At 39.9% G+C, this 25,615-nt stretch overlaps 1 long non-coding RNA gene across 2 annotated transcripts; it reads left to right on the forward strand.

Annotated features, from left to right (window-relative positions):
• Positions 1–1,191: 1,191 nt before the first annotated feature.
• LOC119014219 lies at positions 1,192–12,511 on the forward strand. 2 transcript variants are annotated; one of them, XR_005072902.1, is made up of 5 exons: positions 1,192–1,314; positions 7,458–7,704; positions 7,851–8,028; positions 8,172–8,208; positions 11,161–12,511. It is a non-coding gene; the product is annotated as an uncharacterized LOC119014219 (long non-coding RNA). The 2 variants fall into 2 exon arrangements; XR_005072901.1 differs by lacking the exon at positions 1,192–1,314 and adding an exon at positions 3,907–4,542.
• The last annotated feature ends 13,104 nt before the right edge of the window (positions 12,512–25,615 follow it).

The following is a 25,615-nucleotide window of genomic DNA, read 5'->3' on the forward strand; positions in this document are numbered from 1 at the left end:
CTAAATCTATTAACTACATGTGGAGAATTATATCAGTAAAATGTTAAATAAATCAAGTACAATATCAAATACATGTAGTGGGGTGGATGTGTAAATGATAGGAAAATGGAAATATTCACTGCTTCAATAAATGATACTTGAAGAACCAATTGTACCAATCACCAATGTAACTATATATATATATATATATATATATATATATATATATATATATATATATATATATATATATATATATATATATATATATATATATATATATATATATATATATATATATATATATTTTCCATGTCACTGTATCTGGCTGTTTCTCAAAGCAAGATGTTAGCAGGTCACACTATTGATCCGCCCGGTGATCCGGTGGAACTACATTTAATCCAAACCGACCTCGACCTTCAGACGCACAAGGTCAGCCAGGGCCGCTTGCCTCTGTGCCTGTAAGAAATGCAAATTGAGCTCCATAAATATGTTTTAATCCTCCTAATGCGCTCACTGGCCCGATTTAATGAAAAATGCCTCAATTCCCCCGAGACTCGTTTTATGGAGAGCAACTTCTGAAGTCGCGAGGGAGAAAGAGAGATTCCAATCTGTTTTGACATGGAGTCCGCTTCTTCTTCACCATTCCTCCCAGTGACACACACACACACACACACACACACACACACACACACACACACACATACAGAAAGAGAGAGAGAGAGAGAGAGAGAGAGAGAGAGAGAGAGAGGCAGAGTGGGAGTTTCGGGCCTCTTTCTGTTCTGTAAAACTTTATAGCGATCTGGGGCCCAGTTGTCATGGTAACGGGTTATACGAGCTTGACCGGGGGTGTTGATGGGCGGAGGGAGGGGGGGGGGGGGGTCCACCATTTGCAATTTGAGTTGTGTGTGTCGGCAACTCTTCTTCTGTTTATAATTATGGGAAAGTGGAGGAGACAGAGATGGTGTGTGTGTGTGTGTGTGTGTGTGTGTGTGTGTGTGTGTGTGTGTGTGTGTGTGTGTGTGTGTGTGTGTGTGTGTGTGTGTGTGTGTGTGAGGACATGTGTCAAAGGGAGAGATCATTGGAATGTCACTTTTGAAAGCAGAATGCTCTTCTCCATATAGCGCTCTCTCTCTCTCTCTCTCTCTCTCTCTCTCTCTCTCTCTCTCTCTGACACACACACACACACACACACACACACACACACACACACACACACACACACACGCACACGCACACGCACACACACGTAGCCCGGGCCAGTAAACCCCCACCTCCTGGAGGTTGCTCACCGCCGTGCGTCCTGCGTCATCCCGCCCTCCAGCCTCAAGCCCGGTGAGTCTGACCGCTTTAACACTGTCTTGCTGGACAGAAGTATCGGAGAAGTAACAATTTACACACAGATTTGTCTCATTATCGTGAGGTTACAGTGGCAGGCGATCCATTAGTACTGAAGGCCTATCTGGACACCATATGTGCTCCCATCCACAGACCGCAAATCTGTGCAGCCCTAATTTTACCCAGCATCCATGTGGGCGTCATATGCAGATACAGTTTCATTCTTGTTGACAAAATCTACTTGGAAGAGATCAGAAAATATCACAACGTTTGATTTAGAACTGCTGATAGTGAACCCTGAGCTAACCTAAAGACGTGACTTAAGTACAGTGCAGAAAATGACGCATCTATGACGTTAAACACAGGAACTGATGGGGATGGCGTTCCCTCTCCAAATGATTCCACAGGATGGACACCTCATTATGAACGTGTGGATTTAAAGCACTCGCCGCAGCGATATAATGTATAATGATTAATGATGATGGAACACGAGTCTAATTGTCTTTCTGGCCTGATTAATATTGTTCAAGTGTAGTAATTAGGTCATCATAGCAGTGCGTACAGTTAAGTACAAATACAATCAAAATGCAAGGAGGCTTATAGATGAATGGTCTATGTGTTCAGTGTATGTTATCAGTGTCTGTGATTTAATATTCATTCATTAACGATCCTTGAGGGGTTTACTAATCGAATTCACTGATCGAGTCCATGATAGTCACTCGATCACTTCTGAGTAGAGAGAAAAAAAGACTTCTGTCTTGTGAATTCTCATGAACGTGAGTATACTTTTTGTATTACTTCATGTGTTATTAATTCTTGTACGGCATTAGAACGTATTTCCAACATGGAGCTCAAGTGTTTCTCGATGAGACCACACTGCCTACCTACTGCCCACCGGCTGTTGTGTGCGTACAGAGGTACAGAGGTTTGTCAAAGAAGAACAGCGACTGTCGGAGGCAGAAGAGACGTACTGCATCCCGACCATCACGTTCCCAGGCCAGTTAGTGACCGACACAGCAACTATGGTCGAGCTACGACACCGACAGAGGCGTGCATGTGTACACCGAGTCATGCTTACGACTGGCTTCATGATTGCTTTATAGAGATGAATATAGATACCATGAGGAGAACAGAAATCTGCACCAGCAATTATGCTGCCTGTATTTCATTTCCATTGGATGGCTCCTGATAGAGACGACCGCTCGGTCAGCTGCAGACAGGACTTAAATTTGCTCATTTGGGCTTATAAATATTTTCAGATAATAATCATTAACTTCTCAGTGATGTGCAGCTTTTATTCATATTTAAGTTCCTGCTAAATATATATCGATTAACCTATTACTTTGAAGCATGTGTAAGGCCGTTAGAGTGGTAGTTAAAATGTTCATCCTTTAATACTCACGTATCTGCACCGCTTGTTTTGATAAACTGATCCGTAGTTGTGGCGAAGAAATTAAATGAGAAGAGAACGCTGTTAATTTTGACTAAACAAGCTAAATAATCAATTTCTCTTTTTTCTATTTTTCATGACTGAATAAACAAAAACGGACATCACATTTAAACTGTTTTACTTTGTTTATACGTGGCGGACCCTGCCACCATTCTAGCTTCAAACAACGTCCTGGGACCTTATTTTCCTCTGAGAACAGCCTGTTGATTCACTTATGGGAAAACGAAATATTTGTGAGTTTGTGCAATTGGCTCATTAATATTGTAACATATTCAAATTATTCTAAAAAGTTTCTTCTCCAAAACTGCATAGTGCTCATTTAACCAGGGCGCTGAAGTCACTTAATAATGCTGAATATGATTGGAAAAAAAATCGTGACGCGTCCTAACACAATACTATACTGAGTGTAAGCGGGATGTCCTGCGACCGTATCAGAAACAAAGGCTGAACAATGTGCCGCCTTATGCTTAAATCATTTTAGCAGCTCTGTTACAATCATCTTCTCATGTTTCCAGGAGATGAAAACAAAACACCTGCAGCGACATCACCTCTTCTGCATTTACACTGTGAGCTCTTCCCCTGGAAACATAAGAATACTTCTTAGAGAAGCCTTTCTTACAACAATGTGCAGGCCTAATCTGAGGGGAAATTCCACAGCGGGCTGCTGCATTCAAGCGGACTGTAATTGGATGCAGCTTGGGAGTCAGGCCGCCTCGGCCTCCTGCCCCCGAGCAGGCTCTCAAACACGCGTGGCTCTCGTTTGAAGCGGCAGTGAAATATGTACAGAGCGCGTTTTAATGGAGCCTGTAGTCCATTCCCCATTATGAAAGAAAAAAAAAGTCAGACAGAGACCGATAGAGAGAGAAGGAAAGAAGCCGTTAGAGCTCCGGGGCGTGGTCTGCCCGTGAACCTCAGACTGCCATTGGCCGCCTAACCGGAAGCGTTTTCAGCCAGTCTCTACCCCCATCAACCCAAAATATGTCCCCCCCCCCCTCCTCTTCACGGATGTTTCCACAGTAATGTCAGAGCACAACACACACACACACACACACACACAGAGTGAAGATTAATCACCATTAACTCTCCAGCCCCTACGACAGCACGCTGCAGTGTGTTCAAATCACCTGACTGACAGGGCTCAGGTCCTCTCAGAGTATCTGTGAGGTGATCTGTCACCTCGGTGATGTCACCTCAGTGGCAGCCGCCGCCAGGTGGGGACGAGACGCAGCCGCTGCCGCCGAGGCGTCGCACCTAACGGAGGAGACGCACCGGCACATGCTCCGGAACTCTGGAGCAAGAAGAGCTTGCTGCTACTCCTCCCCAACACCCCCTCCTCCTCTATAGCCTGCCCGTGTCACTCAGGAACCGAACCGGCAGCCCAGGTCCCTACCGCCGCCCGAAACCTGACATGTGCCCGGTGCCAGCTCGGCTCGGGACTGGAATCTGCAGCGATGGCGGATCAGCGCTCCAACACAACCGGATCTTTAGAAGCGCAGGAGGACCTGTCTCACTGCCGCTGCAGCCCGGGCACACCGACTGCCCTGTGGACACCTCCCGCCGTCCGCAGGGCTGGATCTTCCTCGTGGCAGAGAGCGACCCTTGATGATGGCAGGCGATTTATACCGACGTCGAAGACAACTAGAGGAACATAACGGGAACAAGTGGAGGAATGTCATTCGGTTCCGGTCCAAAGCAGTCCGGGAGAGCCGCAGCGGCCACGGAGGACGACGGTCTGATGGTGGGAGAGCGGACGGTACCGGGACCACAGGCACAAGGTACGGGAGAGAGAAGGAGAAAGAGACGGGATGTCAGGATGTGCAGAGAAGGAAACATAAAAGAATAAAACAAGAAGAGGGAAAAGGCAGAGATGGAAGGCAAATAAAAGAGTAGGAAGAAGTGGAAAATGAGGGCAGATACAAAGAAGAGAGGGGGATATTGGAATAGAGAGCAGGCAGAGATGGGAGGGATAGAAAAATGAGGGATTGAAGAAAATGACATGGGAGGAGACTGGAAACAACAGTTGGAGGTGCACAGTTAAAGAAGACAGGCTGTCTGTGGCAGAGGACCAACAGGACGGAGGGATCAGAGAAGTCAGAGAGAGCTCGGCCATGGCAGCAGCCGGAGGGAGGGAGGGGGAGGCTGCTCGGTCTGGAGGCGAGACAAGGTGACTCCTCTGTCTCTCCTTCCTGTCTGCCTCGCTGTCTTTCTAATGTCTCTTCATTTGGCTTTATGGCGGCCTCTCAGAGACAAAGAAAGTAATGTCACCCCCAACCTCTTCTCTGGCGAAATGAATTTATGGCCCTCTTCCCGTGTCCCAGCATGCCGGGACAGGAAGGGCCGAGCGCGCCGGGCCCTGCTGCGATGACACACTTTAGTGTCCTGACATAAACCAAGCGCAGAGGTGTCGGGCCCTGCTCCTCTCGTCTGGTCTCGGAAAATATTCAATAGACTGTTTTTTTTGTTTTGTTTTGTTTTGTTTTGGGTTTTTTTTTTGTCTTCAAAAGTAGACAGTGAGTGAAGAAATGAACCAGTTGTTAGATTAACGATGAAGCTAAAATAACGTTTCATCGCATTTCACTTCAGAGCAGCCCGACATGAGATCTGTCCTGTGCTGTTACAGATTTTCAGGGCGGCAGTGTTGTATTTATTCTAAAGTGGTTATGTCCATACACAGTTAAGTTTCAAAGAAAATTAAAATGAATTGAATATTGTTCGATGCCGGTTACAGGTTTACCAAAAAAGCTTAACACGGATTTACTACTTATTAGTTGTGTTCTGTTGTTTGGATGAGGGGCTATCGGAATGTAAAGTATGGTTCTGGATATTACGCGGACGTTCTGCTGCATGTGAGGTTAAACTTGCAGCTGCTCAAAGAAAAGCGAAGCAGAGGCGGGAAATAATCGTTTATTTGTCTTTTGGTGAACAAAACAGCGTCTCTAGTTCACCGCCCCATAACACACTGAATTAATAATCCACATTCTGCATGATTTCACCAGTCCAGGCTAAATGTGTGCTGCAGTTGTTGATGCGTGCCTGTCCTTATCTGCGGGATCTGAGACAGAAAGCAGAGATCCCGTGTTGAAGTCGCATCCAGTCTGCCGGGTGGAACGGGAGGGATGTCAGCGGAAATGATACCATTAACCAACCACAGAGCAAAGAAACGCGCACTGAGGTTTGATATTAGCTGCGCGACCCGCCGCTGCTCTCAACGAGCATTTCAGGGGGGAATAAAGAGCCGAGCGACTCCCAGCTGCACACGGCGACAAGGTCATGGAGAATGTGAGCATGTGGACGCAAAGCAACACAACCTGCGTTCCGCGAAGACACACACCTCTCTGGTTTATACCTGCCCGTCTGCACCCGTGTGTGATGTAAGGAGTCCCTGATAAACAGCAGCTACGATGCTCAGATGAGCTTGAAAATTGTTTCTATTTTTTCCTCCTACTTTACTCTCGGTCATATGTTGTGGTTTCTCTCTTGCGACAATCGTACTTACTTCAAGTCGCTGTGGACAAAAGCGTCTACTAAATGTAAACGTGTAGCCTGTTAGTATGTTTTTAATGGTCTGCTGTGCTACAGTGTATGTAGCCGACCCGTTTTCTACTTTGGCACAAGCTAGAGAACAATTTCATGGACAATGAAGTTCATTTAATGTTATCGAATGGATTAACGCGAAACTTATACGATACGATAAATGTATTATTTTCCAGAATGCTTAAAGTGCACACATAGTTAGTTTTGGTTTTTTTTTTTTTAGAGGCGAAGTCTAAATGTGAGGACAGCTGCTCAACTCTGAAGAGGCGGACAGTACAAACAGGGTTTAGTTACTCTGATCCGCTACTTCTGTCATCTGCTTCCTCAGCAAGCGTGTTTAATGAGACACCTGATGAATTCATTCATTCAGAAACTTATTACACACGTCTTTGAGTGCAGTTCTGCTAAACAGCGATCATTATTCCGACGGACTCTGCCAGATCTGAATGGATTTCAATAGTAATCATAGTAGTAATTATATAATAAAAACTGAAATAATAATGACAACAACAACAACAACAACAACAATAATAATAATAATAATAATAATAATAATAATAATAATAATAATAATAATAATGATAATGATATCGGTAACAACGATAATATGATAATAACAATAATATTATTAATAATAACAACAACAACATTAATAATAATGTTAATAATATTAGCAATAATAATAGAATGACACATTTAGTGTTAATTATTAATGTGGTAAATATCTTTATCACATTTAACATTTACATGATATTGTTGCATTGTCCGGATATGTATGTTACATTTTCACACTCATTTTAAATGGCAGCAGTTTTGTTTTCATTAGCAGTTGTATTGGCCTAAAGATTGATGTGTGTGTGTGTGTGTGTGTGTGTGTGTGTGTGTGTGTGTGTGTGTGTGTGTGTGTGTGTGTGTGTGTTTCAGTATAAATTTCAAAATGATCATCATGTTATCATAATCTTGTTAATCAAATGTCTTTTCGCTCAAGTTTGCAAGATTTAGCCTGTTCGGGAACGCAAATATAATAACTTCATCGTTGTTCTGATTCTAATTCTTCCAAAAAAAAAAAAAAGAAAAAAAAAAAGACCCTTCATTTTTAATATAGATTACAAAAGATGTGTGATTTTGCCGTCTGCCTCGCTTCCATCCTCTCCAGGTGAGCCCGGTCAGATCTTCCCCGGACCGCGCGGATGTCTGCGCCTGGCTGCCGGCCCGAGCCGACAGGAGGAAGGTGCTCCTCTGCAGCGTGTACCTGACCCGACAGCGCCGCCTGGAGATCCGCGGGAGCGCCTACCCGACAGACAGGTGAAGAAATCTGGCTCCAGAACCGAAGAGTGAGGACAAGGACGCAGCGTCACCTCAGCACCAGGACTGATGAAGATGACCCTCCACCTCAGACGAGGGTGCGAAATGTTACACAACTTTCACACGCTGGACACACACACACACACACACACACACACACACACACACACACACACACACACACACACACACACACACACACACACACACACACACACACTCGAGTTCACTGCTGTGTGTGTAGTTGGATTATGCAGATCAACACCAAACAAGTTATGTGGACTCCTGCACTGAACTGGGGTGTGCCGGCCTACTATCGGCCTTGAAGAAGGATTCAAGTCTGAGCTGAGGAGCCGCTCAGCCGTCCAGGAGGAGGAGACGGCCTCAGCAGAGAGTCTGGACGGGCTAGATATAGCCTACTGGTGGGTGGGACATCCTCTTGCTCTCCTCTATTTGTGATTGTTTTAGGCTTAGACTCTGTGTGCCAGCGCCTCTATCCGCCGTCTTTCTAAAATAGAAATGTAAAGCACGTTACGCTTAACTTTAATTTTCATTTCCCGTCCAGGCAGGCAGCTCGGACTCGTTCTCTCTGTCGCCAGCTGGTGAGTGTGTGTCTTTTTTTTTCTGTGCGTAATGACAGGAGGTTGTTGAGGAAAAGACCATCGTTTACAGCGTGATGGCTGATGTTGATTTGTAGTTATCACTTTGTTCATCATTAACGTATTTATGCCTGACTTTCTAAGGGACCCAATCAGGAGTCAGGAGTTTAGAAACACACCAGCAGTCTAGATTTGCTGCACTATTTGGATTTATCATCTCTAAAGTGTTCGTCACTGTTCAGCTTCTGTTTTTTTTCTGTATTTTCATTTCCTAACATGAACATCAGTCAGAGCCTTCTTAAAATTCTGAACCATAAATGCTAAGATTTTCAGCTGAATTGGGACACTGTCAAATGTCACCAGTATGCTTCTTTATATTCAGTTTTTAAGGAAATTAATTATTGTCTGACAATGACATCTGACACCTCCGACTCAAAAAAAACCTCCTTTATGTCCTCTCTTGGGTTGTTAAGGTTTTTGATTATCCTGGGGTTTCTTTCTCATGATGACATTTGGCTTCATAGAATCAAAATGGCAGAGGGAAGAAGTGACGCACCAACAGTCTACTGAAATAGCTGTGTAATCCTCTAATTCAGAAAAAAAACATTAAAAATAAATATATCCAGATCACTTTTTTGGTGACTGAAGAGACATCTGTCCATTCCAAAGGCCGAAGGGTATATTCTGCCTATTTAGATTCTGCCTTATTTTGCTGTCTTTGTTTAGATTATGACAGATTAGGATTTGATTTACAGTTGTAGTTTGATTTAAAGACAATATTAAATATCCTTTTGGATTGTATCTCAATTTTGGCTCATTTTCTGTCAGCCCAAAAGGCAGAATATACCCATTGCCACCTGACATCCAGTTGAATGGACAGATATATTATGTAGAAGATCAGCTGGTTAATAGTATTTCTATTTATTTCTATATTTCATTTATTATTTATCATATCTGATTTAGTTGAAAAAAATATAATTTCGACCCTGTCTATTTCTCTGAGAGTGAAATGATTTAACAGTTACTGAATCATTTTTTATACCATCAGTGTTTGTCAAAACATTTTGAGAACAGAGTTATTGGTATGATTTTCACTTGTTTTAGGGGGAAAAAAAAAAAAAAAAAAAGTAAAGGGGCATTATGCAGATTTAGAGAAGAAATTCAAAGTCAGATTTTTTTTCATCTATTTATTTATTCATTGTGCTATTTACAATAATAATTAAGTCATAATACAGATTTTTTTTTTCCATAAGTGAATAAACAAGCTGTTCTCAGAGTAAAAGAAGCCCCCAGAACACTGTTTGAAGCTAGAAAGGTGGCAGGGTCCCTTGTGTTGTCCTTTCACGTCAGTTTGTTTGTTCAGTTTATTCAGTCATGAAAACTAAGAGGGATTCAGAAAGAATCAGCCAATGAAGATCTTTCTCTTCTCATGGCCATTTGTGCTCAAAACTACAGAGTGCTCCTTTACAAAACATCCCCTTATGTTTCAGATGAACATATCAATATGGATATGAAAACATTTTGTTTGTGGATCATAATGCAGAGGTATATTAGTGAATATTAAATCCCCTGTCAAGTTTCACTTTCAGTCAAAACAGCATTGTTACCAAAATTAGAATGTTTTGCTGGCTCTATAAAATACTTGCATTCCAACTATTGGATTGAACTCCCCTCAGGTTGCTAAAGAAAATACAAAAAATGAAAAAAATAGATAAAAAAACACTTACACAAGCTAGATACAGCCCACTTTTGCAGACACTTTTGACTTTTTAGCCCCATGCGTAATTCTTTATTCAAATAAAATATAGACTGAATTGGAAAGACTTTATAAAAGCACTGATAACAGTGTGATAATATTTCTTATTTTATATACACACACACACACACACACACACACACACACACACACACACACACACACACACACTTGTTTATATGTAGCCAATATCATATACAGCACATGAAAGGTTTAGAATATGTATATGTTGGTGATGTGTGCTTAAAGGTTTATGTTGACCATCTATGGTGAAAGCATCAATGTAAACATTAACACAAACTTGTACAAGCTGTGCTAATTGTCACACGAGCACTTCTACAGCTGTTGTGGTACCAGTGGTACATAACAGTCATATTAGTCACAGTAGCTCTCATATTAGATGCACCAGTGGTAGAATTCGACTCCAGACACATTCATATCGTATTCATGCCAATAGGCGTCACAACTCCGCTGAATTGTTGTTTTGCATTTATAGTTGATTTTCCAGCTCACTCCAGTCTGTCTGTGGGAAACATCTTAGTGGTTCTACTGCTGTAATATTTCCTGTGAGAGCTTTCTAACATCTATTTCTGAATTTAACGAGTTCCACTTCCTGTTCACTTGAGTTGAAAACGCAAGCGATGCAGATGGAGCAGGGGCATTTCCTTTAGATGAAGAGAGGCAAAGATCAAAGACAAACTTATCGTACTGTCTTTTGATTATAACTTTATTGACGGATCAAACCGCTCACAGTATGATGTGCTGCATTTTTGCCCAGTGATTTGTTAATAACATAGGTGTTTTTACATCATATTACAGATGTAGCAGTAAGAGCACAATGACTGTAGCAGTGGTATAAGGTGATAGTATGGACAATCCCCAAAACTGCTTGACTGCATCCACAAGGTCTGCATTTGAGTCATAACACTTTCTGTATTATCAGATTCACATGACTTGCCTCTGTATTTCTATATATAGACACCACATCAACTATTATCTTCAAGACAGTGGCTGAGGTGTAGTCAGCTCTAAAGTATCACCTTTAACACAATATCTAATCCTTTCAGCAAACTGAAATGGGATGGGATGCTAGGACACTGCATGTGTAAGGTTATGAAATCTCAGCGTGTTAGGACAGGATAGTGAGTCAGCGACAGATCCATGTCCGTCAACCTGACCATCACCCTGTTTCATTGCAGGCTAAATGCAACACTCGGAGCAGTTATGTTGCATGAGAAGCGACCCACGGGGCTTCTATGTGAAGCTTTGATCAGGAACATATGGCTGAACTTCCTCTGCTGCTGCAATGGCCAGCTGCTGTCTGTTAGGAGAGCAGAAGAGAGGAGGAAAAGAAAAGACACTGGAATAAAGGAATGCAACGCTGACTGTAGCTCTGCAGAGAGAAAATAGAGCCGATAAAAAAGAGTAGAGCGGGACAGGCAGGAGGAAACAGAAGTAAACAAGGAGAGTAAATGGAGGAAGAGAATGAATAAGGAAGGAGGAGGGACAGCCTCAGGTCTGCAGGCGCCATGTTGAGACAGCAACATTTCTGCAGCGCCACACTGTCTCCTGCCTCATCGCTGTCCCTTCTGCCTCTCTGTCCATCTGCAAGCCTCTTTCCGTTTCCCATCTGTCTCCCTCTCCCACCTTTACTTTTTACCACGGGGGTAATTGACCAACTCGTTTATTGGTGGTTGGAGGAAGTGGAGGAGGCAGTTGTACTAGTGGTGTATATTACTGTATAGTGTGGTTTTATGGCTGCCTTATTGCCCCTTATTGCCTATTGGTGGTCAACAAAAGACACTCCAAAGAACGGTTTGCGCCTCCTGGAAAGTCTGCCTTCTTTGTTGTCCTTCCTGTCTGTCTCATTGCCTTTAATGGTCAGCTTTGTCTCTCACATCCACATGGCTGAGACTAAACAGATGCAACTTCTTCTCTCTTTTTTCACGGAGGGGCTCGTCCATGAAACTATGCCCTGAAATTAAACAAAATTCTTCTTTTTTTTATTGACCTCAGGTGTCACTGCTTCCTCACAGAGTTCATCGTGCATCATCATTTTGCTGCTTCACATGGAGCAACAGGAATAGTGCGAGAGGTTTTCCAAACTCCTTTTTGCATCAGGGTCACACAGTTGGATATTCATTAAGCCAAGCAGGAGCCCGGTGCTGAAGGGATTTTACTTGTTAGATATGATTTACTGCAGCAGCCTGACCTCCTGCTGCTGGATTCAGTCACATGCTCTCTAATCATTTGATTACAACCAGAGGACGGCAATACCCGTCTTGCAACAGTCAAAATCGTTCTTGTGTTACAGTTAAACTATACTTCAATAAACAGAGCATTTGCATTTGTCAAACTTTAAGATGACTCTTAGCATTTATGATTATGTGCCACAAATGTGAACTGGATACAAAGAATGTGAAAAAGTGGCTAGCAGCAGTAGTCACAACAAGTTTTGGGGGGATAACAGAGAATTAGATAGTAAACACCAAATTTGTAGAACTACAAATATGTGCTAATGTATCTGTAAAGTCGTGAACATGAGACACAATAAAAGGCAACTAAATTCCTTCATTTTGTTCTTGTGTTCTGTTGCCTGATGACTGTCTTTGTGGCCATCAGTTACCACTGATGTAATAACATCGTGCTCAACAAGTTAACTGCTACAATGCGCAGCGCCCAGGTAGCTCAAGCCCCATTTCCACCCAGCACTCAGGTTCAGTTTAGTTATGTGACACCTTAGAATATTGATTTTTGCCTTTCCATGAAAGTTGTGGATGGTACCAAAAGTACTGCTTCATGCCATCCTGTTTATCATTAACCTTCCGTAGAGGTACATTGATTTGATTAAAAACACTGTAAACCACTGACTGGCTAGTCAGAACAACCAGAGCTGTTTTTCTAACTTTTTTTCATCTGTCCTGGTAAATGGTAAATGGATTTTTCCAGTCTGATCACTCAAGACACTTTACAACAATTATCACATTCACCATCCACACACATTCATGCACTGATGTCTCATTGCATGATGCTAACCTGCTCATTAGGAGCAGGAGTTCAGTATCTTGCTCAAGGACACTCCGGCATGCAGTGAGGGATTCGAACCAGCTACCCCCCCCGGTTGCTGGACAACCGGACCACAAGGACCCAGCTTCTTTGTTTTGTGTGTGTGTCATGAGTGTGTGGTGGTTTCTCAATACGTTGTCACTCCAACTCATCTACAGCAGCTTGGTCAGTGGCCTTAAACTTCAAACAATGTTACCCCACTGCTGAGGTGTTCAATTTAGCATGCATAACTCAAATGCAAGGTTAGACCTTCAAAACAAAACTTGCAGACAAATAGTTCACATAGTATGACACTGAACTTTCAGACCATCCAAAGGTTGTAGTTTGGTTAGGTATAGGGACAAAACAAATCCACCCCCAGCCCCTGTCAGCTAAATGATTAACTTGTTATAGGTTGTTTATTTAATTTGTACTGTAATTGTAATTTGTCTTGGCCAGGAACATAAACTTCATAGAGTCCCAGTGGTTGCTTGGCAGCCATGTGATGAGAAGATTCCAAATATATATATATATATATATATATATATATATATATATATATATATATATATATATATATATATATATATATATATATATATATTTCATATATATTCACATATATATATGAAAAATCTAACTTCTGACTTTGTTTAATATTGAATTAGAAAATGTCTTTTGTACTGGTTATGATGGAGAGTATTACTAGCCCCACCCCCCTGCAGTTTTGGCCCCTCCTACTGCCATGAGTAGAGTCACAGGATTCATACAGGAGCTGTGTGATGTAGGTAGTTTCAAGTTGTTGGGCTGGATGCTTAAGATCACAGGAACCTGATACTGCCTGAATCACACCAGCCTCAACTGCATGCCAACAGACAGCAGAGGAGGAAACCAAGACCACCCAACACAACTTCTGTCATCAATGTACTGTTTTGGAGTTAATGCTGCTGAATGGACAGCCTGATGGCTAAAACAAGGTGTGTTTTTTTAAACTTCTTGCTTTTGCAAAAAGCTACATTTCAATGCAAACTATGCAACTTTGAAATTGAATATGGATGCATGGTGTTCTTCCCACGTGTTGCTTCAACAGAAGACTCAATAATTATTTCCTTTGTAAGCAGCAAAGTCCTTCCAAATGTCAATGAATTTGTTTCCTCTGGTGTCTTTAGAAAACCTTTTCACTTGCTGACATTAAGTAACATTTTTATCAAGTGTAGTTTTTAATATGCGACCGTTGTTGGACAAGAGGGCCCACAGCGGACAGACTGTCGGCTCCTGAGAACACAGCGGGGGAACGTGAGTCTGAGACCTCCAGTGAAGCACCATTAATTCAATCTATTTGAGTCCTACTGTATTGTGGGGTGGACATTTTGAACTTTCCAATGATGTATCACAAATGGGGGTGTGGCAAACAGAGCACATCTTCTGTCAAAATGGCAGGAACAGCATCAAGCACATTTTATGTTAGGGCTCCCTAAAAACTTGGTATTTCCCCAGACGGCTGTGGTTTTGCATGAGGTAGGACTGAGGCACCGCCCCAGGTGAAATACCATGGTTTTATGGAGTCTCGTTTTATGTTGGTAAGGAAAACAAGTGATCAAATTTATAATGACATTTTGTTAATGTCTTCATAAGGATGTTGGTGTTTAATTTGTTTACAAGTATCTTTGACTGTATCATATAAGTAAATTGTCTTTAACCCATGTCCTTTATAGGGCACAGGGGGATTTACTTCTTCTCATTTTCAACCTTCTCCCACACTTAAGGAAAAAGAGCACTGATGGAGGCACAGAAGATTGTATTGAAAATGATTTGGGGACATTCAGACGTGGAATTTTCATGAGAGTACATTTCCAAAAAGAAGTCACAAATCTGTTGAGCCACGGCCCAACAAGGAGGTGGAAAGGTATGGTGAGCTTAATTTAAAAAAAACAAAAAATGATGGTGGCAGCAAATCCTTCAGAGAAAGATGCAGTGATGAAGTGTAAAGGTGAATGAAGGTTAAATTAACCATGTACGTACTTTGAGGTCATTTATGTCATTTATTTTGACTGATCTACAATTTCTGAGACTAACCCAAGCAGAGTTTCTGATCAATTCAATGACAATCATTAAAATTAGTTTTAAAATGTGTTTTGTGTTTGTTTTCAACATTCATCATATGAGAAAGAATGAAATATCACTATGACTCCCATGTCTGTGTGCCAGGCACAGGGCTGGAGTCAGGGTGTGGTTAGCCTCGCTTAGCATAAAGACCACAGGCTAGTTTTTATCCCCATGCTTCCAGTCTTTATGATAAGCTGGCTAACCACAACCTGACTCCAGCTGTGAATTCAACCTCTGGAACCCCTACTGGTGTGACTATTAAGCCCATTATAATAAATGAATGCTTTGGACTCAAACAATCTTAGAACCCACAGAAATTCATTTAATGGAGATTTCACAGTTTCCAAAGACACCAAAAACATTAGGTATATGAATTTCTAAAACAAATGCACCAGACATAAAGAACCTTGGCATTTGATAGGATGGGACAGTTATCCTTGACTTCTCAAGTCTTGGATTTGAATATTTCACTCAGAGACACCACATAAAGTCAATGAACAAGCTTCTGTAAAATGTATGTGATACTGCCAGACAGAGTCAGAAAAATCTTAAATCTAGTTAAGGGTACAGTTTTGAGAACATGTAAGATTATGGTCAAGCTGACAATGCCTTACAACTTTAGATAATCCATGGATCTTTTTGTGAGCAGTTACATGTAGAAACTATTTTCTTTCAACTGAACTCCGTCCACCAACCTTATCACAGTGCAGACTGGCGCGTGCAGCTACTCATGGACAAGATGCTAGCTACCCCTGCTAACAATCCTAGTTTATGTAATAGATCTTCTTGATAAAAATCATTTTGAAACTTCTAAATTCATGGCACCTTGCAAAAATCCTGTAGCTGTACTCCAAATTCACTTTTTGAAGTTTGGCCTCATGAGCTACATTTCAGCATTTTAGTGATTCTTTGTTTGTGTATGTTAAAATGTTTCAGAAAAATAGCTTACACCAAGAATTCTTAACAAATGAGAACATTTTACTCCCCATCAGTACCTGCAAATGAAAATCTTCTGCTGCTATTCTATTCTCTTCTATTCTATAAACTAAGACTAAGTTACAGCCTACAGTGCAGAAAACTTATTGTTGTTCATTATGCAAGAATTGTACTCAGCAGAAACGGTGAAAATCAGAGTGTAATATAATAGGAAGACTGATTAAGTGGGTTGCTAGAATATCTAAGAGTTGCAAAAATAGATCACTGCATCTTATTTATCAGAAATGTGATGATCTGCCTAAAATCACACGTTGAATATCATTCAGAAATGTTTTTATTTTCCCTTTTTATCCCCACCACTTCTCAACACAGTCATGCCATTAGCAGATGCACACTTCCTCCTGCACCATGATATGTTTGGCGGGTGTAGTTGGGTAGAAAGAGAACACTTCCAACATGTTCACAAATCTGTGGATTATCTTGAGGAACCAGGTCATGATTTTTGAAAAGAGACCTTACTTTCAGGTTTTTCAGATGTATTTTTTGGTGTTTTGAGCATGACATGCTGAGTGCCGTCCAGTTCCATTAGATTCCAGAAAGGCTCCATGTCCACGTCTACGTCTGGCATCTCCAAAATTCACCAACTCACACCAAAACAATTCTGATGGATAAAAAGCGCTGCATGTAAAAAGGAAAATGTGTATTTTGGATTTTTGCTCAGAAAGTGCAGTGGTAACAATATCAGGTGACCTTTGTCATCATAGTCTGCTGACCAAGGCTGTCATGGAAACAACAACAAACACATGGTTAACATTATACAAAGGTGGACTTTTGGTTAGGTTAATGCAAAAACACCTCTTTGTCTGGTTTAAGAAAGATCATGGTTTGGATAAGTGAGTCACATAAGTTAAATACATCATGTTAGTATGAATGTAAGTTGTAATAAGCCAACATTCACTTTGGCTAATTCATACAGAAATCTATCCGACTCTTTACATTGATGTTATAGCTCTATGTACTGCACCACCTGACATATTGTTTCTTTATGACAGTGTTGTTTACATGACATGCCAAAAACTTAAGAATGGCCGGCATTAAAAGACACATGTAGAGAAAAATTAGTTATGATAACACGTGAAATGACTTAAGACATCAGCATATTATGTAGGCAACATTTTATGAGGGTCAGGTCACACCTTAAGATTTGGATATTGATTGCTGATGTCACCATAACGTTGTCACGCATGGCACTGTCCAGAGGTGCCTTTCTATTGCAATTTTGGATCTGTTCTGATAATGGGGGACAGGGGCTGTCCAAACATTATCATCAATTTTACAGGTGAGCTTGCACCAGTGGTCGAATATAACTATGTATATTTACAGTACTGCAAGTATTGCACTGATCAGTATCTTGAAATACTTTGTTTTCACACATTTTCTTAATTTGCCAAGTGCTTCACGGATTCAGATTAGTTGACATGTCAATATCATATTATTAAACCATTACGATGTGTAATTGACTCTATATAGGGCTCCATACAGTCCTTCTTCTCTCAAATCTCTGCAAAGGAAAACAGGCTGAAAGTTCCTTTGTCCTATTAATGTTATAGTAGTTGTCTTTATTTTAGCAGAGGAGCGATCCTCCTGGTCAGTAAACATCCAAAGTCAATAAGCAGCGAATGCTGTTAAATAACAACATAGTCTTCAACAGAGTAAATTTCAAGTACACAGAGTTCAACTCAAAAAGGATAATGCTTTACTATTTACACTGTACATTCAGCAACATTCCTCCAGAATCCCTGTTACTCTGGACATTAACAGTCCATTATGTTATTAAGATTCTGATTATTTTTATGAAATACAAGAAACAAATCAATTCTACCTGACAGATTAAGCAGTTCTTCAGTCTCTCTGGCCAGCACTCATTGTATGACTGGAACCAAACGTGGCTGTACTTTTACTTGTGAAGCAGTCATCTTGCCTGTGTAAACACACTAAATTAGACTGTCTGGAAAACACAGCCTTCCTTAGGCTTCCATGTTCTTGCAGTGTTAAGTGTGTTTAAAAATGATTTGCTTCCTAAATAAAATTCTGGTCATCACAAAGACAGAAGGAATAATTGTGTGTGTGTGTGTGTGTGTGTGTGTGTGTGTGTGTGTGTGTGTGTGTGTGTGTGTGTGTGTGTGTGTGTGTGTGTGTGTGTGTGTGTGTGTGTGTGTGTGTGTGTCAGAGAAGGGTCATATGGAATTGGCCTTCCCTGTTCCTCCTCTTACACACTCTGTATTGCTGTGATGATAAACTCTGGCCATGTTCATTTTCAAACATAATGTTTTATAAAGTTCAGCGTGCTGCCATGAAACTGTAAATCTCTGGTGTCTCTTTCTCTACGGTGTCGGTGGCAGAGGGCTTCAGTATAATTTGCAGTGCGTTTAATAGCACATTAACATTTAGCAGCCACAGCTCAGTGTCTGGCGCCTGTACAGCAGCCTGTACAAGATCCCCATTTACTTAACATTACATCAAACACAGGATGTAGATTGTTGTTGACATCCAGACCCTAAATGAAGCAATTCACTGTAAAAACTCACGGTGCAGAGTACTGAAATCCAATGACGTTTTAATCATTACTTCATTGAACACTCTTTGTTTAAAACTCATATACTGTAGTCATGAGTTCCTGCTCCACCTGTAACATCTGGTCAGTTTTTCAACACAGTGATATATGAATTTCATTTTAATATAATATTTTAAGCTCATTAGCATGCTTTTTACACTTGTAGGTCAATTTTAATTTACAGTAGTTTTCTTCAGTTTAATTTAGTTTCATACAGAATATATATATATATATATATATATATATATATATATATATATATATATATATATATATATATATATATATATATATATATATATATATATATATTATTACCAGATTCATTATTACCAGATTCATTGGACATAGCAGTGAAGCATAGCAGTGAGTATAGCCTGGGGGCTAAGTATATGACAACGTGCCAAGCTTTGATAAATTAGATCCACGTGTAATGAAGAATGAACTCTGTACTCCTAACCCTAACCCTTTGGCATATAGTAGGAAACTTTCAGGGTCTGATACTGATTGGACATGAACTCATAGGGATTCTCGACCAAACTTACACATGCAATTCAGTCATGAAAAGCCATCTCAGCCTGTCACCAGTTATATAATATCTTCTGCGGCTCTTGAGGAGCTTTGCTAAGTCTGAGGAATTAACCATGATGATTACAAAGTGATGTCATCTAGACGATAACAGCTGAGGTTTGGAGAGGACAAATTTATCATAGTTTGCAAATTGGAACTGTGAACGTTGGGCGTATCCAGGGAGAGATGCTATTGAGTTGCTTTTAAATCAATCAACAAGTTCTTACTCCCAACCCATCAGATATGACAGCATGGTCAGAGGATTTAAGCTTCAAATTGTGACACTCTACCTACCCATCTTGTGTCAGTTGTGGATGCCAAAGGCTCTTCAGCCAAGTCAGACTTGCAATCATATCAAATATGCAACATCTGGTTAGAATGTCAAAATAAAGCTCTCTGACAAACAGTTCACATATGATCACATAGTATGACTTTTGGACTGCTACTGATGTTTTGGTTTGGTTAGGTTTAGGCACAGAATTACTCTGTTAGGTTCAGGAAAGGATCATACTCTGAGTTGAAATAACTACAGTTTGGTAACATAAGTTATGTAAGTGGCATAACTACATCACTATCACAACATAGGTGAGGTAATAATTAGATCATTTGTGTATGTCCACTTACGTACGTGACATAACTTAAAAACATCACTGATGACTCGTGACAAATGATACGTGACTCCTACAGGGGGAAAGTTCAGTGTATGACCCAGCCAACCACCCTGGCTGTGCTCCAACATGTACTTTTCTTGCACTTATACAACTGCACTTGAGGGGCTTCGGTGTATACGAACACATAGGATTGTATCAGCAACATTTTGGATGTATGGCTCTGTATCATCAGCTGCGACAATTGCTTCTGATACATTTGTAAACACAGCTTTCCTAAATATCTTTCAGCTTTAAGCAGTATATCAGATGTACTGCTTAAATAATTGATTCTCTCTGGAGGCCATGTAAAAGTGATGTTTGGAGCTTTGAGAGAATGCTATGTGGAGAGACGTCTGAGAGGCCTGACTGCAAAAACAAATTAAAAAAAAAGAAAAAAAAAAGTGTTAGCTTCATTGCATGTCAGCAAGTTTTGACAATCAGTGTTTTAAATTTGCAACCCGAAACTATTCAACTGGTCCTCTGTCAAAATCTATTTCCAGTAGCTTTGTTAAGTTAGTTTGTATTGCACATATTCCTATATAAACGGTATCTTTTTGACAGAAAGCATAGGAGTAGGTAGTGTTTTCTTGCACTGGAATATTGCTTGATTTCTCTCACTCTGCACAGAATGAAGTTGCCAGTCTGCTGTGTGCACCATGCATGATGGAACATATACACTTACATATACACTTACATAAAAGATGCACAGAGAGTGGGAGGTGGGGGATCAGTAGGGGCTCAACAGCCACATATGGTCCCTTGAGTCCCTGACTCCAATCCAGCCATGGCTTTGATAAATTCCCCTGATCTCTGTGGTGCTTGGAGCAGATGTTGAAGAGAGGATCAGTTAATACTCAATAATGTCATTGTCATGTTATTTATGTTGACATATTTTGGCAAGGAAAAAAGCATAATGAAGTGAATATGTCAAATAGGCCCTGACATGATTAAAGTTTAAAGTCCATCTAAAGTAATTTAGCAAAAATAAATACAATATGTAATTATAGATAACAGCCATGGTGATACTTTATTAGTGACATGGACATTGTTACAATGTCCTTAATAAGCATTTCATCCACGGTAACACCACGTAATATAATCCAAGCATACCTTCAATTTTAAGATTTCATCAATTCCCCAAGAAAAGGGTCTTTATAAATTTATCTCAATCATTAATGTCAAACTGAGATACAGATGTTGAATCAAAGTTAGTTTCTAGGCTATAGAGTGATATTCAACCAGATAATGAAGTGCTAGATTTTAATTGCTTGTTTCATCTGCACTGTAGTACAATGAAGATGACTGAGGATGGATGCGCATTTCAAAACCTGAATCGGATTTATGACCAAGCTTTTACAGCTGTAAATCAAAATGAATCAGAGGGAAAATATAAGAAAATAACAAACAATAATATAGCAAAAATCTGATTTCTTTTTTTTATTGTACAGTATAATCAAATTTAATACAGCACATCATGTCAACAAATCTCTGTGAAGATACACATCAAACAAAGGCTTTTAGTGACATAATGATGAAAGATACAAAATAAACCACAAAATACATTATTTCACAATCAGATGGATTTCATGCTTGAATGATAATAATATTGAAGCATCACTATCGGTCTAAATGTTTCCTAAGGCTGCCTGTCTGCTACTGCTAGCCATCGAGTGCACTGTATATTAGCCTGGAAGCTAAATTTATATGATACATTCAATATAACCATAAGTAAGCTTTAGGATGCATAATTAAGTACAATTGCTGGGTAGTGACAAAATGAACTACTCTTAGCTTGAAGTACTTTTTTTTATCCTCTATTTAAAACCAGTTAATCCCCTGTGATCAAGGGTTTGTTTTACGAGGGAGACGATGACGATTGCAGCAACACAGAGTTGAGTGCAAATTAGCAGGGAAAACACATAGACTTGAGTGACACACACAGGATTGTCCACTGCAAGTATGGCAGAATACACCATTATGATCAATGACAGACATGAAAGACGTTTTGTGGTGACAATTTAAAGGTAAAGTGTGCACGATCCACCAGCATCTAGCAGTGTGATTGCAGGTTGCAACCAAGTAAATTCCTTTTGTCTCACCTTACCCTTGGTTGCCACAAAAAACCTGAAAAATACCCACAGCCCACTATTCTCGCAGCCAGTGTTTCTGTGGATGAGGGCCTGCTCCCTCTGCCAATATAAAACCCTCAGTCTAAGGTAATGAAAACATAACCGTTCTTGGTTTCAAGAGATTATACTGTAATGGAAAGGCTTTGAAATGTATATTCCACATCCATTTAAAGGGATGGCTTTGGAGGTAACATTTCAGCAAAATCAGAAATTGCACTATTTCATGCTTTTGCTTTTTGTTTGGTCATGCAGTTTTATTTTCCTTTTATTCTCTGTAAGGAACCCATTGACTAATTAGTTACCACATATGAATCACAAATGTGTTAGTGCTTTTAAAAGTTCACCTCTCTCTAAAAACATAACAGTATTTACTTTGCATGCACATGATCAGTTTGCACAAAAATGCAAGAGATAATCTGTGAGAGGATTGATTTTCCACATGTGGAAATTCTAATTCACATGTGTAAAAAAAAGTGCATATATTGTGGGCTATGGAATTATGTGGAAGTGCCCAGTTCAAATGTAATGCCATTTTTTTCCTCACGTGTAAAAATTTGAATTCATATTCGAAAAATATCCAATAGCATGTGAAAATGTGTGCAAAATGGGGGGGAAAAAAATAGGTAAATTCCATGTGACTTCGTGTGCCATATTTCGTTTCCACGTGTGAAAACAGAGAACAACGTGTGATGTCCAAGTTCCTCAAGTGAGAAAATGCTAATTATCAGATGTGAAATTAACATTTGCTCGTTAAAATGTCCAGTTCACACGTGTCATCATTTTATCTTCGCATGTAACAATCTTAGTTCACATGTGGAAACAGGCAGTCACATGTGAGAATGTTCAGTTGGTATTTTTAGTCAGGGGGAAAAAAAACACGGAAGTGATGATGATTTAGCCTCTAAATCACTTTTGCATTAGACTTTTGCATGTCTGTTTTGTAATCATTCATCATTCATAAAGGGTTAAAATATTTTAGCCAGTATAGCTTCTATGGGCGTCGATCCCAGAGGGTTAATAAAGGTGGTAGTTCTATATTCATTTTCTCAAGATGATGCAAAAGGTCTCTCTCTCTCTCTCTCTCTCTCTCTCTCTCTCTCTCTCTCTCTCTCTCTCTCTCTCTCTCTCTCTCTCACACACACACACACACACACACACACACACACACACACACACACACACACACACACACACACACAGCTCAGCAGCTGGACATGTTTGCAGCTCGATGTGTCTCAGGACATTTCTTGTCGCTGCTGAGAGTCCGCCCCGCGTCATGATACATTTCTACTTGGCCCTGCTGTCGAGGTTAGTCAGTTAATAACTCTCCGCTGACTTCATTTACAAAGGCAACTTTACCATCTGAGCTGTAAAGAGGCTCGGGGAGATGCTTGCAGCCTCGTCGAGCTTTTCAGCTGAGAAATATGATGCTGTATATGATCCACGAGGCTCGAGCATGGGCTGTTATTAAAATATATAGCTCATATCAATCAAACAGGTTATCATGCTCGATAGCCGTTATTGTAAGGTATCTACTGATGCCTGCTCATCAAGAGAGAAAGCCTTAATCGGCCATTACAAATGATGCTGTTGACTGCTTGTTTTCTCAGGGTTGTACATTATATCAGAACAGTTAATGCGCGTTGTGTAAATATGGGACTTGCATTCAAGGAAGGTGAAGGTTGAAATGTACTATAGTATTCTTTTTTTTTTACCATATTTATTTCTCCGTCGTGATCAGATCATGTTAATGAACCTATCTTAGCCGATATCTGACGCTATATGCAATGCACATTTTAAAGATACACACATTTACGTGTTATCTTAAAGAATGTATGTGAACACACTGTAGGCTATATGAATCCTACAATAAATAAGTTCTTTGAATGTTTTAACTCATCTCAAAAGTTACATATTACAGGCCTGTGTGAACTGTTGTGTTAAATTCTGAACTAATAGTTGATTTATCTTTACACTTGATATTTATTTTTTAAAAAAAGGCCACCCACTTTTCAAGCAAACTTCTTTCTGCGTTGTGTTTGATTGGCGTTCGACGGAGTAAGACATCTGATTTACCGACCCGAGTTCAGAGAAGAGTAGTGCCAAACATGCTACTGTAAAATATGTTTTGTTGCAGCCTCGGAGCCTGCTGTCCGCTGTCCTGCTTATTCTAGTGTTCAGTGTACCCTTACTACAACAACAACAACTATATATATATATATATATATATATATATATATATATATATATATATATATATATATATATATATATATATATATATATATATATATATATATATATATATATATAGCTGCTGTGAATCTACTAATGTGCTTAAATGTAAAAGATTAAGTTAAAAGACACACTGACAAAAATGATTATTTCGATTGTGTCCCTCAAAAAGTAAGTATTTGAAACTCATACTCATATAAAGCAAAATTTTGACTAGTGTGTGAGACTTAGGAAATATGCTTTTAACGGCCTGGTCCGAAATAACAGATTAATATAGACTAAATATCCCGGCTTCAGCACATTTTATGATTATTCAAAATTAATTGATTTTTTTTTTTTTTTTTTTTTAAACTACATTTCAATAAGTCAGTCATTTGACAGCACTTGACAGAAGGGAAAGTCTGTATGCCTGCTTGGCTGCCTGCGTGACTGACCCACTTTCTGACTCTAAAACAATCTGGTCAAAGAAAATATTTTTTTAGATTTGATTCAAGAACATCTGTCTATTGGCTCTGTAAGTTCTGGACTATTTCAGGAGCACGTACAGATGCGTTGAGGTGGCCGTGTCCGTTTCAGACGAAATTTAAAAAATAATAATAATAAAAAAATGGTTGAACCGAACATAATAATCTGTCAAAAGACTTAGAATCTGAATTTATAAAATCAACTGTGATGAGGTGTCCACAGCCATATATGTCTTTCGTACATATTTTTTTTTTCTTTTTTATATCAAAATACCCGTGGATCTGCCTAAAGTGTAATTAGAAAAACGGTCTAAATTTACGCCTTCTAAATCTGGATCCGTGGTGGAAGTGAAGGCTTTGGCTCCAGGAAAAGCAAATTACCGCCTGGAATTCACATGTCAGTATTTCACATCGGCAGAGATGATCGCGGCCTCGGTTCAACCTCTCTGACTCGACTGCCTCAGTTGTTTCAAATCTGTTGGAAAAAAAAAAAAAAAAAAGAGCAAAACTGTGGACTGTTGACATTTGAGCTCTTCCCCATGATGAGTTACCTTTCGTTGCTTGAGTTTATTACACTGTTTTTTTAATGACCCCGCTGATTTTATGGTGGCCCAATTACTTGTTTAGGGGGAATGAATATTAAATCCTACTCTGGAAAAGGAAATGAGATACTATAAATACAATTTACTGTTCTGTAAATAATTTTATTGGTAGCCTGTAAACCTGAAAAAAAGGGGAAACAAAACTTTACTATATTGATTCAATCACAGCCTCAGTTAGTCTTAAAATGCAACACTTTTATGAGAATCTTCAGAATCATATCAGCTGAGGGTGAATTTCCCTGCTGCTGACTGCCTCTAATTGGTTACACTTTTTTTTAAATCAACTCGTCATTCTGATGAAGT

The sequence above is a fragment of the Acanthopagrus latus genome, chromosome 23 (genome assembly GCF_904848185.1).
Source record: "Acanthopagrus latus isolate v.2019 chromosome 23, fAcaLat1.1, whole genome shotgun sequence".
In the NCBI taxonomy this organism is placed as follows: domain Eukaryota; kingdom Metazoa; phylum Chordata; class Actinopteri; order Spariformes; family Sparidae; genus Acanthopagrus; species Acanthopagrus latus.